Here is an 18,428-nt window from a genome sequence, read left to right on the forward strand (position 1 = left end):
CTATCATAGCTCTGCGGTGCCTGCAGGCTGTATTGCATTTAGATCTGTGCTTCTGTAGTTCTCCTGCTGTGGTCAATCATGCAGAGTGCAGGGTCCCTCAGCTGGTTTTCTTCTATCATAGCTCTGCGGTGCCTCCAGGCTGTATTGCATTTAGATCTGTGCTTCTGTAGTTCTCCTGCTGTGGTCAATCATGCAGAGTGCAGGGTCTCTCAGCTGGTTTCTTCTATCATAGCTCCGCGGTGCCTGCAGGCTGTATTGCCTTTAGATCTGTGCTTCTGTAGTACTCCTGCTGTGGTCAATCATGCAGAGTGCAGGGTCTCTCAGCTGGTTTCTTCTATCATAGCTCTGCGGTGCCTCCAGGCTGTATTGCATTAGATCTGTGCTTCTGTAGTTCTCCTGCTGTGGTCCATCATGCAGAATGCAGGGTCTCTCAGCTGGTTTCTTCTATCATATCTCTGTGGTGCCTGCAGGCTGTATTGCCTTTAGATCTGAGCTTCTGTAGTTCTCCTGCTCTCGTCCATCATGCAGAGTGCACAGTCTCTCAGCTGGTTTTCTTCTATCATAGCTCTGCGGTGCCTCCAGGCTGTATTGCCTTTAGATCTGTGCTTCTGTAGTTCTCCTGCTCTGGTCCATCATGCAGAGTGCACAGTCTCTCAGCTGGTTTTCTTCTATCATAGCTCTGCGGTGCCTCCAGGCTGTATTGCCTTTAGATCTGTGCTTCTGTAGTTCTCCTGCTGTGGTCAATCATGCAGAGTGCAGGGTCTCTCAGCTGGTTTTCTTCTATCATAGCTCTGCGGTGCCTGCAGGCTGTATTGCCTTTAGATCTGTGCTTCTGTAGTTCTCCTGCTCTGGTCCATCATGCAGAGTGCAGGGTCTCTCAGCTGGTTTCTTCTATCATAGCTCTGCGGTGCCTCCAGGCTGTATTTCATTTAGATCTGTGCTTCTGTAGTTCTCCTGCTCTGGTCAATCATGCAGAGTGCAGGGTCTCTCAGCTGGTTTCTTCTATCATAGCTCTGCGGTGCCTCCAGGCTGTATTGCATTTAGATCTGTGCTTCTGTAGTTCTCCTGCTGTGGTCAATCATGCAGAGTGCAGGGTCTCTCAGCTGGTTTCTTCTATCATAGCTCTGCGGTGCCTCCAGGCTGTATTGCATTTAGATCTGAGCTTCTGTAGTTCTCCTGCTCTGGTCAATCATGCAGAGTGCAGGGTCTCTCAGCTGGTTTCTTCTATCATAGCTCTGCGGTGTCTCCAGGCTGTATTGCCTTTAGATCTGTGCTTCTGTAGTTCTCTTGCTCTGGTCAATCATGCAGAGTGCAGGGTCCCTCAGCTGGTTTCTTCTATCATAGCTCTGCGGTGCCTCCAGGCTGTATTGCATTTAGATCTGTGCTTCTGTAGTTCTCCTGCTGTGGTCAATCATGCAGAGTGCAGGGTCTCTCTGCTGGTTTCTTCTATCATAGCTCTGCGGTGCCTGCAGGCTGTATTGCCTTTAGATTTGTGCTTCTGTAGTTCTCCTGCTCTGGTCCATCATGCAGAGTGCAGGGTCTCTCAGCTGGTTTCTTCTATCATAGCTCTGCGGTGCCTCCAGGCTGTATTGCATTTAGATCTGTGCTTCTGTGGTTCTTCTGCTCTGGTCAATCATGCAGAGTGCAGGGTCTCTCAGCTGGTTTCTTCTATCATAGCTCTGCGGTGCCTCCAGGCTGTATTGCCTTTAGATCTGTGCTTCTGTAGTTCTCCTGCTCTGGTCAATCATGCAGAGTGCAGGGTCTCTCAGCTGGTTTTCTTCCATCATAGCTCTGCGGTGCCTCCAGGCTGTATTGCCTTTAGATCTGTGCTCCTGTAGTTCTCCTGCTCTGGTCAATCATGCAGAGTGCAGGGTCCCTCAGCTGGTTTCTTCTATCATAGCTCTGCGGTGCCTCCAGGCTGTATTGCATTTAGATCTGTGCTTCTGTCGTTCTCTTGCTCTGGTCAATCATGCAGAGTGCAGGGTCTCTCAGCTGGTTTCTTCTATCATAGCTCTGCGGTGCCTGCAGGCTGTATTGCCTTTAGATCTGAGCTTCTGTAGTTCTCCTGCTGTGGTCAATCATGCAGACTGCAGAGTCTCTCAGCTGGTTTCTTCTATCATAGCTCTGCGGTGCCTGCAGGCTGTATTTCCTTTAGATCTGTGCTTCTGTAGTTCTCCTGCTCTGGTCAATCATGCAGAGTGCAGGGTCTCTCAGCTGGTTTCTTCTATCATAGCTCTGCGGTGCCTGCAGGCTGTATTGCCTTTAGATCTGTGCTTCTGTAGTTCTCCTGCTCTGGTCCATCATGCAGAGTGCAGGGTCTCTCAGCTGGTTTCTTCCATCATAGCTCTGCGGTGCCTGCAGGCTGTATTGCCTTTAGATCTGTGCTTCTGTAGTTCTCCTGCTGTGGTCAATCTTGCAGAGTGCAGGTTCTCTCAGCTGGTTTCTTCTATCATAGCTCTGCGGTGCCTGCAGGCTGTATTGCATTTAGATCTGTGCTTCTGTAGTTCTCCTCCTGTGGTCAATCATGCAGAGTGCAGGGTCCCTCAGCTGGTTTCTTCTATCATAGCTCTGCGGTGCCTCCAGGCTGTATTGTCTTTAGATCTGTGCTTCTGTAGTTCTCCTGCTCTGGTCAATCATGCAGAGTGCAGGGTCTCTCAGCTGGTTTCTTCTATCATAGCTCTGCGGTGCCTGCAGGCTGTATTGCATTTAGATCTGTGCTTCTGTAGTTCTCCTGCTGTGGTCAATCATGCAGAGTGCAGGGTCTCTCAGCTGGTTTCTTCTATCATAGCTCTGCGGTGACTCCAGGCTGTATTGTCTTTAGATCTGTGCTTCTGTAGTTCTCCTGCTGTGGTCAATCATGCAGAGTGCAGGGTCTCTCAGCTGGTTTCTTCTATCATAGCTCTGCGGTGACTCCAGGCTGTATTGCCTTTAGATCTGTGCTTCTGTAGTTCTCCTGCTGTGGTCAATCATGCAGAGTGCAGGGTCCCTCAGCTGGGTTTCTTCTATCATAGCTCTGCGGTGCCTCCAGGCTGTATTGCATTTAGATCTGAGCTTCTGTAGTTCTCCTGCTGTGGTCAGTCATGCAGAGTGCAGGGTCTCTCAGCTGGTTTCTTCTATCATAGCTCTGCGGTGCCTCCAGGCTGTATTGCCTTTAGATCTGTGCTTCTGTAGTTCTCCTGCTCTGGTCAATCATGTAGAGTGCAGGGTCTCTCAGCTGGTTTCTTCTATCATAGCTCTGCGGTGCCTGCCAGCTGTATTGTCTTTAGATCTGTGCTTCTGTAGTTCTCCTGCTCTGGTCAATCATGCAGAGTGCAGGGTCTCTCAGCTGGTTTCTTCTATCATAGCTCTGCGGTGCCTCCAGGCTGTATTGCATTTAGATCTATGCTTCTGTAGTTCTCCTGCTCTGGTCAATCATGCAGAGTGCAGGGTCCCTCAGCTGGTTTCTTCTATCATAGCTCTGCGGTGCCTCCAGGCTGTATTGCATTTAGATCTGTGCTTCTGTAGTTCTCCTGCTCTGGTCAATCATGCAGAGTGCAGGGTCTCTCAGCTGGTTTCTTCTATCATAGCTCTGCGGTGCCTCCAGGCTGTATTGCCTTTAGATCTGAGCTTCTGTAGTTCTCCTGCTGTGGTCAATCATGTAGAGTGCAGGGTCTCTCAGCTGGTTTCTTCTATCATAGCTCTGCGGTGCCTCCAGGCTGTATTGCCTTTAGATCTGTGCTTCTGTAGTTCTCCTGCTGTGGTCAATCATGTAGAGTGCAGGGTCTCTCAGCTGGTTTCTTCTATCATAGCTCTGCGGTGCCTCCAGGCTGTATTGCCTTTAGATCTGTGCTTCTGTAGTTCTCCTGCCGTGGTCCATCATGCAGAGTGCAGGGTCTCTCAGCTGGTTTCTTCTATCATATCTCTGTGGTGCCTGCAGGCTGTATTGCCTTTAGATCTGTGCTTCTGTAGTTCTCCTGCTCTGGTCCATCATGCAGAGTGCACAGTCTCTCAGCTGGTTTTCTTCTATCATAGCTCTGCGGTGCCTGCACGCTGTATTGCCTTTAGATCTGTGCTACTGTAGTTCTCCTGCTGTGGTCAGTCATGCAGAGTGCAGGGTCTCTCAGCTGGTTTCTTCTATCATAGCTCTGCGGTGCCTGCAGGCTGTATTGCTTTAGATCTGTGCTTCTGTAGTTCTCCTGCTCTGGTCAATCATGCAGAGTGCAGGGTCTCTCAGCTGGTTTCTTCTATCATAGCTCTGCGGTGCCTCCAGGCTGTATTGCCTTTAGATCTGTGCTTCTGTAGTTCTCCTGCTGTGGTCAATCATGCAGAGTGCAGGGTCTCTCAGCTGGTTTCTTCTATCATAGCTCCGCGGTGCCTCCAGGCTGTATTGCCTTTAGATCTGTGCTTCTGTAGTTCTCCTGCTCTGGTCAATCATGCAGAGTGCAGGGTCCCTCAGCTGGTTTCTTCTATCATAGCTCTGCGGTGCCTGCAGGCTGTATTGCCTTTAGATCTGTGCTACTGTAGTTCTCCTGCTGTGGTCAGTCATGCAGAGTGCAGGGTCTCTCAGCTGGTTTCTTCTATCATAGCTCTGCGGTGCCTGCAGGCTATATTGCTTTAGATCTGTGCTTCTGTAGTTCTCCTGCTGTGGTCCATCATGCAGAGTGCAGGGTCTCTCAGCTGGTTTCTTCTATCATAGCTCTACGGTGCCTCCAGGCTGTATTGCCTTTAGATCTGTGCTTCTGTAGTTCTCCTGCTGTGGTCCATCATGCAGAGTGCAGGGTCTCTCAGCTGGTTTCTTCTATCATAGCTCTGCGGTGCCTGCAGGCTGTATTGCTTTAGATCTGTGCTTCTGTAGTTCTCCTGCTCTTGTCAATCATGCAGAGTGCAGGGTCTCTCAGCTGGTTTCTTCTATCATAGCTCTGCGGTGCCTCCAGGCTGTATTGCCTTTAGATCTGTGCTTCTGTAGTTCTCCTGCTGTGGTCAATCATGCAGAGTGCAGGGTCTCTCAGCTGGTTTCTTCTATCATAGCTCTGCGGTGCCTCCAGGCTGTATTGCATTTAGATCTGTGCTTCTGTAGTTCTCCTGCTCTTGTCAATCATGCAGAGTGCAGGTTCTTTCAGCTGGTTTTCTTCTATCATAGCTCTGCGGTGCCTGCAGGCTGTATTGCATTTAGATCTGTGCTTCTGTAGTTCTCCTGCTGTGGTCAATCATGCAGAGTGCAGGGTCCCTCAGCTGGTTTTCTTCTATCATAGCTCTGCGGTGCCTCCAGGCTGTATTGCATTTAGATCTGTGCTTCTGTAGTTCTCCTGCTGTGGTCCATCATGCAGAGTGCAGTGTCTCTCAGCTGGTTTCTTCTATCATAGCTCTGCGGTGCCTGCAGGCTGTATTGCCTTTAGATCTGTGCTTCTGTAGTACTCCTGCTGTGGTCAATCATGCAGAGTGCAGGGTCTCTCAGCTGGTTTTCTTCTATCATAGCTCTGCGGTGCCTCCAGGCTGTATTGCATTTAGATCTGTGCTTCTGTAGTTCTCCTGCTGTGGTCAATCATGCAGAGTGCAGGGTCTCTCAGCTGGTTTCTTCTATCATAGCTCTGCGGTGCCTGCAGGCTGTATTGCATTTAGATCTGTGCTTCTGTAGTTCTCCTGCTGTGGTCAATCATGCAGAGTGCAGGGTCTCTCAGCTGGTTTCTTCTATCATAGCTCTGCGGTGCCTCCAGGCTGTATTGCCTTTAGATCTGTGCTTCTGTAGTTCTCCTGCTGTGGTCAATCATGCAGAGTGCAGGGTCTCTCAGCTGGTTTTCTTCTATCATAACTCTGCGGTGCCTCCAGGCTGTATTGCATTTAGATCTGTGCTTCTGTAGTTCTCCTGCTGTGGTCAATCATGCAGAGTGCAGGGTCTCTCAGCTGGTTTCTTCTATCATAGCTCTGCGGTGCCTCCAGGCTGTATTGCCTTTAGATCTGTGCTTCTGTAGTTCTCCTGCTGTGGTCAATCATGCAGAGTGCAGGGTCTCTCAGCTGGTTTCTTCTATCATAGCTCTGCGGTGCCTCCAGGCTGTATTGCATTTAGATCTGTGCTTCTGTAGTTCTCCTGCTCTTGTCAATCATGCAGAGTGCAGGTTCTCTCAGCTGGTTTTCTTCTATCATAGCTCTGCGGTGCCTGCAGGCTGTATTGCATTTAGATCTGTGCTTCTGTAGTTCTCCTGCTGTGGTCAATCATGCAGAGTGCAGGGTCCCTCAGCTGGTTTTCTTCTATCATAGCTCTGCGGTGCCTCCAGGCTGTATTGCATTTAGATCTGTGCTTCTGTAGTTCTCCTGCTGTGGTCAATCATGCAGAGTGCAGGGTCTCTCAGCTGGTTTCTTCTATCATAGCTCCGCGGTGCCTGTAGGCTGTATTGCCTTTAGATCTGTGCTTCTGTAGTTCTCCTGCTGTGGTCAATCATGCAGAGTGCAGGGTCTCTCAGCTGGTTTCTTCTATCATAGCTCTGCGGTGCCTCCAGGCTGTATTGCATTAGATCTGTGCTTCTGTAGTTCTCCTGCTGTGGTCCATCATGCAGAGTGCAGGGTCTCTCAGCTGGTTTCTTCTATCATATCTCTGTGGTGCCTGCAGGCTGTATTGCCTTTAGATCTGAGCTTCTGTAGTTCTCCTGCTCTGGTCCATCATGCAGAGTGCACAGTCTCTCAGCTGGTTTTCTTCTATCATAGCTCTGCGGTGTCTCCAGGCTGTATTGCATTTAGATCTGTGCTTCTGTAGTTCTCCTGCTCTGGTCAATCATGCAGAGTGCAGGGTCTCTCAGCTGGTTTCTTCTATCATAGCTCTGCGGTGCCTCCAGGCTGTATTGCATTTAGATCTGTGCTTCTGTAGTTCTCCTGCTGTGGTCAATCATGCAGAGTGCAGGGTCTCTCAGCTGGTTTCTTCTATCATAGCTCTGCGGTGCCTCCAGGCTGTATTGCATTTAGATCTGAGCTTCTGTAGTTCTCCTGCTCTGGTCAATCATGCAGAGTGCAGGGTCTCTCAGCTGGTTTCTTCTATCATAGCTCTGCGGTGCCTCCAGGCTGTATTGCATTAGATCTGTGCTTCTGTAGTTCTCCTGCTGTGGTCCATCATGCAGAGTGCAGGGTCTCTCAGCTGGTTTCTTCTATCATATCTCTGCGGTGCCTCCAGGCTGTATTGCCTTTAGATCTGAGCTTCTGTAGTTCTCCTGCTCTGGTCCATCATGCAGAGTGCACAGTCTCTCAGCTGGTTTTCTTCTATCATAGCTCTGCGGTGCCTCCAGGCTGTATTGCCTTTAGATCTGTGCTTCTGTAGTTCTCCTGCTCTGGTCCATCATGCAGAGTGCACAGTCTCTCAGCTGGTTTTCTTCTATCATAGCTCTGCGGTGCCTGCAGGCTGTATTGCCTTTAGATCTGTGCTCCTGTAGTTCTCCTGCTCTGGTCAGTCATGCAGACTGCAGGGTCTCTCAGCTGGTTTCTTCTATCATAGCTCTGCGGTGCCTCCAGGCTGTATTGCATTTAGATCTGTGCTCCTGTAGTTCTCCTGCTCTGGTCAGTCATGCAGACTGCAGGGTCTCTCAGCTGGTTTCTTCTATCATAGCTCTGCGGTGCCTCCAGGCTGTATTGCATTTAGATCTGTGCTTCTGTAGTTCTCCTGCTCTGGTCCATCATGCAGAGTGCAGGGTCTCTCAGCTGGTTTCTTCTATCATAGCTCTGCGGTGCCTCCAGGCTGTATTTCATTTAGATCTGTGCTTCTGTAGTTCTCCTGCTCTGGTCAATCATGCAGAGTGCAGGGTCTCTCAGCTGGTTTCTTCTATCATAGCTCTGCGGTGCCTCCAGGCTGTATTGCATTTAGATCTGTGCTTCTGTAGTTCTCCTGCTGTGGTCAATCATGCAGAGTGCAGGGTCTCTCAGCTGGTTTCTTCTATCATAGCTCTGCGGTGCCTCCAGGCTGTATTGCATTTAGATCTGAGCTTCTGTAGTTCTCCTGCTCTGGTCAATCATGCAGAGTGCAGGGTCTCTCAGCTGGTTTCTTCTATCATAGCTCTGCGGTGTCTCCAGGCTGTATTGCCTTTAGATCTGTGCTTCTGTAGTTCTCTTGCTCTGGTCAATCATGCAGAGTGCAGGGTCCCTCAGCTGGTTTCTTCTATCATAGCTCTGCGGTGCCTCCAGGCTGTATTGCATTTAGATCTGTGCTTCTGTAGTTCTCCTGCTGTGGTCAATCATGCAGAGTGCAGGGTCTCTCTGCTGGTTTCTTCTATCATAGCTCTGCGGTGCCTGCAGGCTGTATTGCCTTTAGATTTGTGCTTCTGTAGTTCTCCTGCTGTGGTCCATCATGCAGAGTGCAGGGTCTCTCAGCTGGTTTCTTCTATCATATCTCTGCGGTGCCTCCAGGCTGTATTGCCTTTAGATCTGAGCTTCTGTAGTTCTCCTGCTCTGGTCCATCATGCAGAGTGCACAGTCTCTCAGCTGGTTTTCTTCTATCATAGCTCTGCGGTGCCTCCAGGCTGTATTGCCTTTAGATCTGTGCTTCTGTAGTTCTCCTGCTCTGGTCCATCATGCAGAGTGCACAGTCTCTCAGCTGGTTTTCTTCTATCATAGCTCTGCGGTGCCTGCAGGCTGTATTGCCTTTAGATCTGTGCTCCTGTAGTTCTCCTGCTCTGGTCAGTCATGCAGACTGCAGGGTCTCTCAGCTGGTTTCTTCTATCATAGCTCTGCGGTGCCTGCAGGCTGTATTGCCTTTAGATCTGTGCTTCTGTAGTTCTCCTGCTGTGGTCAATCATGCAGAGTGCAGGGTCTCTCAGCTGGTTTTCTTCTATCATAGCTCTGCGGTGCCTGCAGGCTGTATTGCCTTTAGATCTGTGCTTCTGTAGTTCTCCTGCTCTGGTCCATCATGCAGAGTGCAGGGTCTCTCAGCTGGTTTCTTCTATCATAGCTCTGCGGTGCCTCCAGGCTGTATTTCATTTAGATCTGTGCTTCTGTAGTTCTCCTGCTCTGGTCAATCATGCAGAGTGCAGGGTCTCTCAGCTGGTTTCTTCTATCATAGCTCTGCGGTGCCTCCAGGCTGTATTGCATTTAGATCTGTGCTTCTGTAGTTCTCCTGCTGTGGTCAATCATGCAGAGTGCAGGGTCTCTCAGCTGGTTTCTTCTATCATAGCTCTGCGGTGCCTCCAGGCTGTATTGCATTTAGATCTGAGCTTCTGTAGTTCTCCTGCTCTGGTCAATCATGCAGAGTGCAGGGTCTCTCAGCTGGTTTCTTCTATCATAGCTCTGCGGTGTCTCCAGGCTGTATTGCCTTTAGATCTGTGCTTCTGTAGTTCTCTTGCTCTGGTCAATCATGCAGAGTGCAGGGTCCCTCAGCTGGTTTCTTCTATCATAGCTCTGCGGTGCCTCCAGGCTGTATTGCATTTAGATCTGTGCTTCTGTAGTTCTCCTGCTGTGGTCAATCATGCAGAGTGCAGGGTCTCTCTGCTGGTTTCTTCTATCATAGCTCTGCGGTGCCTGCAGGCTGTATTGCCTTTAGATTTGTGCTTCTGTAGTTCTCCTGCTCTGGTCCATCATGCAGAGTGCAGGGTCTCTCAGCTGGTTTCTTCTATCATAGCTCTGCGGTGCCTCCAGGCTGTATTGCATTTAGATCTGTGCTTCTGTGGTTCTTCTGCTCTGGTCAATCATGCAGAGTGCAGGGTCTCTCAGCTGGTTTCTTCTATCATAGCTCTGCGGTGCCTCCAGGCTGTATTGCCTTTAGATCTGTGCTTCTGTAGTTCTCCTGCTCTGGTCAATCATGCAGAGTGCAGGGTCTCTCAGCTGGTTTTCTTCCATCATAGCTCTGCGGTGCCTCCAGGCTGTATTGCCTTTAGATCTGTGCTCCTGTAGTTCTCCTGCTCTGGTCAATCATGCAGAGTGCAGGGTCCCTCAGCTGGTTTCTTCTATCATAGCTCTGCGGTGCCTCCAGGCTGTATTGCATTTAGATCTGTGCTTCTGTCGTTCTCTTGCTCTGGTCAATCATGCAGAGTGCAGGGTCTCTCAGCTGGTTTCTTCTATCATAGCTCTGCGGTGCCTGCAGGCTGTATTGCCTTTAGATCTGAGCTTCTGTAGTTCTCCTGCTGTGGTCCATCATGCAGAGTGCAGGGTCTCTCAGCTGGTTTCTTCTATCATAGCTCTGCGGTGCCTGCAGGCTGTATTTCCTTTAGATCTGTGCTTCTGTAGTTCTCCTGCTCTGGTCAATCATGCAGAGTGCAGGGTCTCTCAGCTGGTTTCTTCTATCATAGCTCTGCGGTGCCTGCAGGCTGTATTGCATTTAGATCTGTGCTTCTGTAGTTCTCCTGCTCTGGTCCATCATGCAGAGTGCAGGGTCTCTCAGCTGGTTTCTTCCATCATAGCTCTGCGGTGCCTGCAGGCTGTATTGCCTTTAGATCTGTGCTTCTGTAGTTCTCCTGCTGTGGTCAATCATGCAGAGTGCAGGGTCTCTCAGCTGGTTTCTTCCATCATAGCTCTGCGGTGCTTGCAGGCTGTATTGCCTTTAGATCTGTGCTTCTGTAGCTCTCCTGCTGTGGTCCATCATGCAGAGTGCAGGGTCTCTCAGCTGGTTTTCTTCTATCATAGCTCTGCGGTGCCTGCAGGCTGTATTGCTTTAGATCTGTGCTTCTGTAGCTCTCCTGCTGTGGTCAATCATGCAGAGTGCAGGGTCTCTCAGCTGGTTTCTTCTATCATAGCTCTGCGGTGCCTGCAGGCTGTATTGCTTTAGATCTGTGCTTCTAAATGGGAGGAGACACAGATTAGATATTAGAAAAAACTGTTTGACAGTTAGGGTGATTAATGAGTGGAACAGGCTGCCACGAGAGGTGGTGAGTTCCCCTTCAATGGACGTCTTCAAACAGAGGCTGGACAGACATCTGTCTGAGATGATCTAGTGAATACTGCTTTGAGCAGGGGGTTGGACCAGATGACCCAGGAGGTCCCTTCCAACTCTACCATTCTATGATTCTATGATTCTATGATTCTGTAGTTCTCCTGCTGTGGTCAGTCATGCAGAGTGCAGGGTCTCTCAGCTGGTTTCTTCTATCATAGCTCTGCGGTGCCTGCAGGCTGTATTGCTTTAGATCTGTGCTTCTGTAGTTCTCCTGCTCTGGTCAATCATGCAGAGTGCAGGGTCCCTCAGCTGGTTTCTTCTATCATAGCTCTGCGGTGTCTCCAGGCTGTATTGCCTTTAGATCTGTGCTTCTGTAGTTCTCCTGCTGTGGTCAATCATGCAGAGTGCAGGTTCTCTCAGCTGGTTTTCTTCTATCATAGCTCTGCGGTGCCTGCAGGCTGTATTGCATTTAGATCTGTGCTTCTGTAGTTCTCCTGCTGTGGTCCATCATGCAGAGTGCAGGGTCTCTCAGCTGGTTTCTTCTATCATAGCTCTGCGGTGCCTCCAGGCTGTATTGCCTTTAGATCTGTGCTTCTGTAGTTCTCCTGCTGTGGTCAGTCATGCAGAGTGCAGGGTCTCTCAGCTGGTTTCTTCTATCATAGCTCTGCGGTGCCTCCAGGCTGTATTGCCTTTAGATCTGTGCTTCTGTAGTTCTCCTGCTCTGGTCAATCATGCAGAGTGCAGGGTCCCTCAGCTGGTTTCTTCTATCATAGCTCTGCGGTGTCTCCAGGCTGTATTGCCTTTAGATCTGTGCTTCTGTAGTTCTCCTGCTGTGGTCAATCATGCAGAGTGCAGGTTCTCTCAGCTGGTTTTCTTCTATCATAGCTCTGCGGTGCCTGCAGGCTGTATTGCCTTTAGATCTGTGCTTCTGTAGTTCTCCTGCTGTGGTCAATCATGCAGAGTGCAGGGTCCCTCAGCTGGTTTTCTTCTATCATAGCTCTGCGGTGCCTCCAGGCTGTATTGCATTTAGATCTGTGCTTCTGTAGTTCTCCTGCTGTGGTCAATCATGCAGAGTGCAGGGTCTCTCAGCTGGTTTCTTCTATCATAGCTCTGCGGTGCCTGCAGGCTGTATTGCCTTTAGATCTGTGCTTCTGTAGTTCTCCTGCTGTGGTCAATCATGCAGAGTGCAGGGTCCCTCAGCTGGTTTCTTCTATCATAGCTCTGCGGTGCCTGCAGGCTGTATTGCCTTTAGATCTGTGCTTCTGTAGTTCTCCTGCTGTGGTCAATCATGCAGAGTGCAGGGTCTCTCAGCTGGTTTCTTCTATCATAGCTCTGCGGTGCCTCCAGGCTGTATTGCCTTTAGATCTGTGCTTCTGTAGTTCTCCTGCTGTGGTCAATCATGCAGAGTGCAGCGTCTCTCAGCTGGTTTCTTCTATCATAGCTCTGCAGTGCCTGCAGGCTGTATTGCATTTAGATCTGTGCTTCTGTAGTTCTCCTGCTGTGGTCAATCATGCAGAGTGCAGGGTCTCTCAGCTGGTTTCTTCTATCATAGCTCTGCGGTGCCTGCAGGCTGTATTGCATTTAGATCTGTGCTTCTGTAGTTCTCCTGCTGTGGTCAATCATGCAGAGTGCAGGGTCTCTCAGCTGGTTTCTTCTATCATAGCTCTGCGGTGCCTGCAGGCTGTATTGCCTTTAGATCTGTGCTTCTGTAGTTCTCCTGCTGTGGTCAATCATGCAGAGTGCAGGGTCTCTCAACTGGTTTTCTTCTATCATAGCTCTGCGGTGCCTCCAGGCTGTATTGCATTTAGATCTGTGCTTCTGTCGTTCTCCTGCTCTGGTCAATCATGCAGAGTGCAGGGTCTCTCAGCTGGTTTTCTTCTATCATAGCTCTGCGGTGCCTGCAGGCTATATTGCATTTAGATCTGAGCTTCTGTAGTTCTCCTGCTCTGGTCCATCATGCAGAGTGCAGGGTCTCTCAGCTGGTTTCTTCTATCATAGCTCTGCGGTGCCTACAGGCTGTATTGCCTTTAGATCTGTGCTTCTGTCGTTCTCCTGCTCTGGTCAATCATGCAGAGTGCAGGGTCTCTCAGCTGGTTTCTTCTATCATAGCTCTGCGGTGCCTGCAGGCTGTATTGCCTTTAGATCTGTGCTTCTGTAGTTCTCCTGCTCTGGTCCATCATGCAGAGTGCACAGTCTCTCAGCTGGTTTTCTTCTATCATAGCTCTGCGGTGCCTCCAGGCTGTATTGCCTTTAGATCTGTGCTTCTGTAGTTCTCCTGCTCTGGTCAATCATGCAGAGTGCAGGGTCTCTCAGCTGGTTTTCTTCTATCATACCTCTGCGGTGCCTCCAGGCTGTATTGCCTTTAGATCTGTGCTTCTGTAGTTCTCCTGCTCTGGTCCATCATGCAGAGTGCAGGGTCTCTCAGCTGGTTTCTTCTATCATAGCTCTGCGGTGCCTCCAGGCTGTATTGCCTTTAGATCTGTGCTTCTGTAGTTCTCCTGCTCTGGTTCATCATGCAGAGTGCACAGTCTCTCAGCTGGCTTTCTTCTATCATAGCTCTGCGGTGCCTCCAGGCTGTATTGCCTTTAGATCTGTGCTTCTGTAGTTCTCCTGCTCTGGTCAATCATGCAGAGTGCAGGGTCTCTCAGCTGGTTTTCTTCTATCATACCTCTGCGGTGCCTCCAGGCTGTATTGCCTTTAGATCTGTGCTTCTGTAGTTCTCCTGCTCTGGTCCATCATGCAGAGTGCAGGGTCCCTCAGCTGGTTTCTTCTATCATAGCTCTGCGGTGCCTGCAGGCTGTATTGCCTTTAGATCTGTGCTTCTGTAGTTCTCCTGCTCTGGTCCATCATGCAGAGTGCAGGGTCTCTCAGCTGGTTTCTTCTATCATAGCTCTGCGGTGCCTCCAGGCTGTATTGCATTTAGATCTGTGCTTCTGTAGTTCTCCTGCTCTGGTCAATCATGCAGAGTGCAGGGTCTCTCAGCTGGTTTCTTCTATCATAGCTCTGCGGTGCCTGCAGGCTGTATTGCCTTTAGATCTGTGCTTCTGTAGTTCTCCTGCTGTGGTCAATCATGCAGAGTGCAGGGTCTCTCAGCTGGTTTCTTCTATCATAGCTCTGCGGTGCCTGCAGGCTGTATTGCCTTTAGATCTGTGCTTCTGTAGTTCTCCTGCTGTGGTCAATCATGCAGAGTGCAGGGTCTCTCAGCTGGTTTCTTCTATCATAGCTCTGCGGTGCCTGCAGGCTGTATTGCATTTAGATCTGTGCTTCTGTAGTTCTCCTGCTCTGGTCAATCATGCAGAGTGCAGGGTCTCTCAGCTGGTTTCTTCTATCATAGCTCTGCGGTGCCTCCAGGCTGTATTGCCTTTAGATCTGTGCTTCTGTAGTTCTCCTGCTCTGGTCCATCATGCAGAGTGCAGGGTCCCTCAGCTGGTTTCTTCTATCATAGCTCTGCGGTGCCTGCAGGCTGTATTGCCTTTAGATCTGTGCTTCTGTAGTTCTCCTGCTCTGGTCCATCATGCAGAGTGCAGGGTCTCTCAGCTGGTTTCTTCTATCATAGCTCTGCGGTGCCTGCAGGCTGTATTGCCTTTAGATCTGTGCTTCTGTAGTTCTCCTGCTGTGGTCAATCATGCAGAGTGCAGGGTCTCTCAGCTGGTTTCTTCTATCATAGCTCTGCGGTGCCTCCAGGCTGTATTGCCTTTAGATCTGTGCTTCTGTAGTTCTCCTGCTGTGGTCAATCATGCAGAGTGCAGCGTCTCTCAGCTGGTTTCTTCTATCATAGCTCTGCAGTGCCTGCAGGCTGTATTGCATTTAGATCTGTGCTTCTGTAGTTCTCCTGCTGTGGTCAATCATGCAGAGTGCAGGGTCTCTCAGCTGGTTTCTTCTATCATAGCTCTGCGGTGCCTGCAGGCTGTATTGCATTTAGATCTGTGCTTCTGTAGTTCTCCTGCTGTGGTCAATCATGCAGAGTGCAGGGTCTCTCAGCTGGTTTCTTCTATCATAGCTCTGCGGTGCCTCCAGGCTGTATTGCATTTAGATCTGTGCTTCTGTAGTTCTCCTGCTCTGGTCAATCATGCAGAGTGCAGGGTCTCTCAGCTGGTTTCTTCTATCATAGCTCTGCGGTGCCTGCAGGCTGTATTGCCTTTAGATCTGTGCTTCTGTAGTTCTCCTGCTGTGGTCAATCATGCAGAGTGCAGGGTCTCTCAGCTGGTTTTCTTCTATCATAGCTCTGCGGTGCCTCCAGGCTGTATTGCATTTAGATCTGTGCTTCTGTCGTTCTCCTGCTCTGGTCAATCATGCAGAGTGCAGGGTCTCTCAGCTGGTTTCTTCTATCATAGCTCTGCGGTGCCTACAGGCTGTATTGCCTTTAGATCTGTGCTTCTGTCGTTCTCCTGCTCTGGTCAATCATGCAGAGTGCAGGGTCTCTCAGCTGGTTTTCTTCTATCATAGCTCTGCGGTGCCTCCAGGCTGTATTGCCTTTAGATCTGTGCTTCTGTAGTTCTCCTGCTCTGGTCAATCATGCAGAGTGCAGGGTCTCTCAGCTGGTTTTCTTCTATCATAGCTCTGCGGTGCCTCCAGGCTGTATTGCCTTTAGATCTGTGCTTCTGTAGTTCTCCTGCTCTGGTCCATCATGCAGAGTGCAGGGTCTCTAAGCTGGTTTCTTCTATCATAGCTCTGCGGTGCCTCCAGGCTGTATTGCATTTAGATCTGTGCTTCTGTAGTTCTCCTGCTCTGGTCCATCATGCAGAGTGCAGGGTCCCTCAGCTGGTTTCTTCTATCATAGCTCTGCGGTGCCTGCAGGCTGTATTGCCTTTAGATCTGTGCTTCTGTAGTTCTCCTGCTCTGGTCCATCATGCAGAGTGCAGGGTCTCTCAGCTGGTTTCTTCTATCATAGCTCTGCGGTGCCTCCAGGCTGTATTGCATTTAGATCTGTGCTTCTGTAGTTCTCCTGCTCTGGTCAATCATGCAGAGTGCAGGGTCTCTCAGCTGGTATCTTCTATCATAGCTCTGCGGTGCCTGCAGGCTGTATTGCCTTTAGATCTGTGCTTCTGTAGTTCTCCTGCTGTCGTCAATCATGCAGAGTGCAGGGTCTCTCAGCTGGTTTCTTCTATCATAGCTCTGCGGTGCCTGCAGGCTGTATTGCCTTTAGATCTGTGCTTCTGTAGTTCTCCTGCTGTGGTCAATCATGCAGAGTGCAGGGTCTCTCAGCTGGTTTCTTCTATCATAGCTCTGCGGTGCCTGCAGGCTGTATTGCCTTTAGATCTGTGCTTCTGTAGTTCTCCTGCTCTGGTCAGTCATGCAGAGTGCAGGGTCCCTCAGCTGGTTTCTTCTATCATAGCTCTGCGGTGCCTCCAGGCTGTATTGCATTTAGATCTATGCTTCTGTAGTTCTCCTGCTCTGGTCAATCATGCAGAGTGCAGGGTCTCTCAGCTGGTTTCTTCTATCATAGCTCTGCGGTGCCTCCAGGCTGTATTGCCTTTAGATCTGTGCTTCTGTAGTTCTCCTGCTCTGGTCCATCATGCAGAGTGCAGGGTCCCTCAGCTGGTTTCTTCTATCATAGCTCTGCGGTGCCTGCAGGCTGTATTGCCTTTAGATCTGTGCTTCTGTAGTTCTCCTGCTCTGGTCCATCATGCAGAGTGCAGGGTCTCTCAGCTGGTTTCTTCTATCATAGCTCTGCGGTGCCTCCAGGCTGTATTGCATTTAGATCTGTGCTTCTGTAGTTCTCCTGCTCTGGTCAATCATGCAGAGTGCAGGGTCTCTCAGCTGGTTTCTTCTATCATAGCTCTGCGGTGCCTGCAGGCTGTATTGCCTTTAGATCTGTGCTTCTGTAGTTCTCCTGCTCTGGTCAATCATGTAGAGTGCAGGGTCTCTCAGCTGGTTTCTTCTATCATAGCTCTGCGGTGCCTGCAGGCTGTATTGCCTTTAGATCTGTGCTTCTGTAGTTCTCCTGCTGTGGTCAATCATGCAGAGTGCAGGGTCTCTCAGCTGGTTTCTTCTATCATAGCTCTGCGGTGCCTGCAGGCTGTATTGCCTTTAGATCTGTGCTTCTGTAGTTCTCCTGCTGTGGTCAATCATGCAGAGTGCAGGGTCTCTCAGCTGGTTTTCTTCTATAATAGCTCTGCGGTGCCTCCAGGCTGTATTGCATTTAGATCTGTGCTTCTGTAGTTCTCCTGCTGTGGTCAATCATGCAGAGTGCAGGGTCTCTCAGCTGGTTTCTTCTATCATAGCTCTGCGGTGCCTGCAGGCTGTATTGCCTTTAGATCTGTGCTTCTGTAGTTCTCCTGCTGTGGTCAATCATGCAGAGTGCAGGGTCTCTCAGCTGGTTTCTTCTATCATAGCTCTGCGGTGCCTGCAGGCTGTATTGCCTTTAGATCTGTGCTTCTGTAGTTCTCCTGCTCTGGTCAATCATGTAGAGTGCAGGGTCTCTCAGCTGGTTTCTTCTATCATAGCTCTGCGGTGCCTGCAGGCTGTATTGCCTTTAGATCTGTGCTTCTGTAGTTCTCCTGCTGTGGTCAATCATGCAGAGTGCAGGGTCTCTCAGCTGGTTTTCTTCTATAATAGCTCTGCGGTGCCTGCAGGCTGTATTGCCTTTAGATCTGTGCTTCTGTAGTTCTCCTGCTGTGGTCAATCATGCAGAGTGCAGGGTCTCTCAGCTGGTTTCTTCTATCATAGCTCTGCGGTGCCTGCAGGCTGTATTGCCTTTAGATCTGTGCTTCTGTAGTTCTCCTGCTGTGGTCAATCATGCAGAGTGCAGGGTCTCTCAGCTGGTTTCTTCTATCATAGCTCTGCGGTGCCTCCAGGCTGTATTGCCTTTAGATCTGTGCTTCTGTAGTTCTCCTGCTGTGGTCAATCATGCAGAGTGCAGGGTCTCTCAGCTGGTTTCTTCTATCATAGCTCTGCGGTGCCTCCAGGCTGTATTGCATTTAGATCTGTGCTTCTGTAGTTCTCTTGCTGTGGTCAATCATGCAGAGTGCAGGGTCTCTCAGCTGGTTTCTTCTATCATAGCTCTGCGGTGCCTCCAGGCTGTATTGCATTTAGATCTGTGCTTCTGTAGTTCTCCTGCTCTGGTCAATCATGCAGAGTGCAGGGTCCCTCAGCTGGTTTTCTTCTATCATAGCTCTGCGGTGCCTCCAGGCTGTATTGCATTTAGATCTGTGCTTCTGTAGTTCTCCTGCTCTGGTCCATCATGCAGAGTGCAGGGTCTCTCAGCTGGTTTCTTCTATCATAGCTCTGCGGTGCCTGCAGGCTGTATTGCATTTAGATCTGTGCTTCTGTAGTTCTCCTGCTGTGGTCAATCATGCAGAGTGCAGTGTCTCTCAGCTGGTTTCTTCTATCATAGCTCTGCGGTGCCTGCAGGCTGTATTGCCTTTAGAACTGTGCTTCTGTAGTTCTCCTGCTGTGGTCAATCATGCAGAGTGCAGGGTCTCTCAGCTGGTTTCTTCTATCATAGCTCTGCGGTGTCTGCAGGCTGTATTGCCTTTAGATCTGTGCTTCTGTAGTTCTCCTGCTGTGGTCAATCATGCAGAGTGCAGGGTCTCTCAGCTGGTTTCTTCTATCATAGCTCTGCGGTGCCTCCAGGCTGTATTGCCTTTAGATCTGAGCTTCTGTAGTTCTC

The sequence above is a fragment of the Phyllobates terribilis genome, unplaced genomic scaffold (assembly GCF_046119375.1).
Source record: "Phyllobates terribilis strain yellow unplaced genomic scaffold, ASM4611937v1 Scaffold_155__1_contigs__length_4435156, whole genome shotgun sequence".
Classification (NCBI taxonomy): domain Eukaryota; kingdom Metazoa; phylum Chordata; class Amphibia; order Anura; family Dendrobatidae; genus Phyllobates; species Phyllobates terribilis.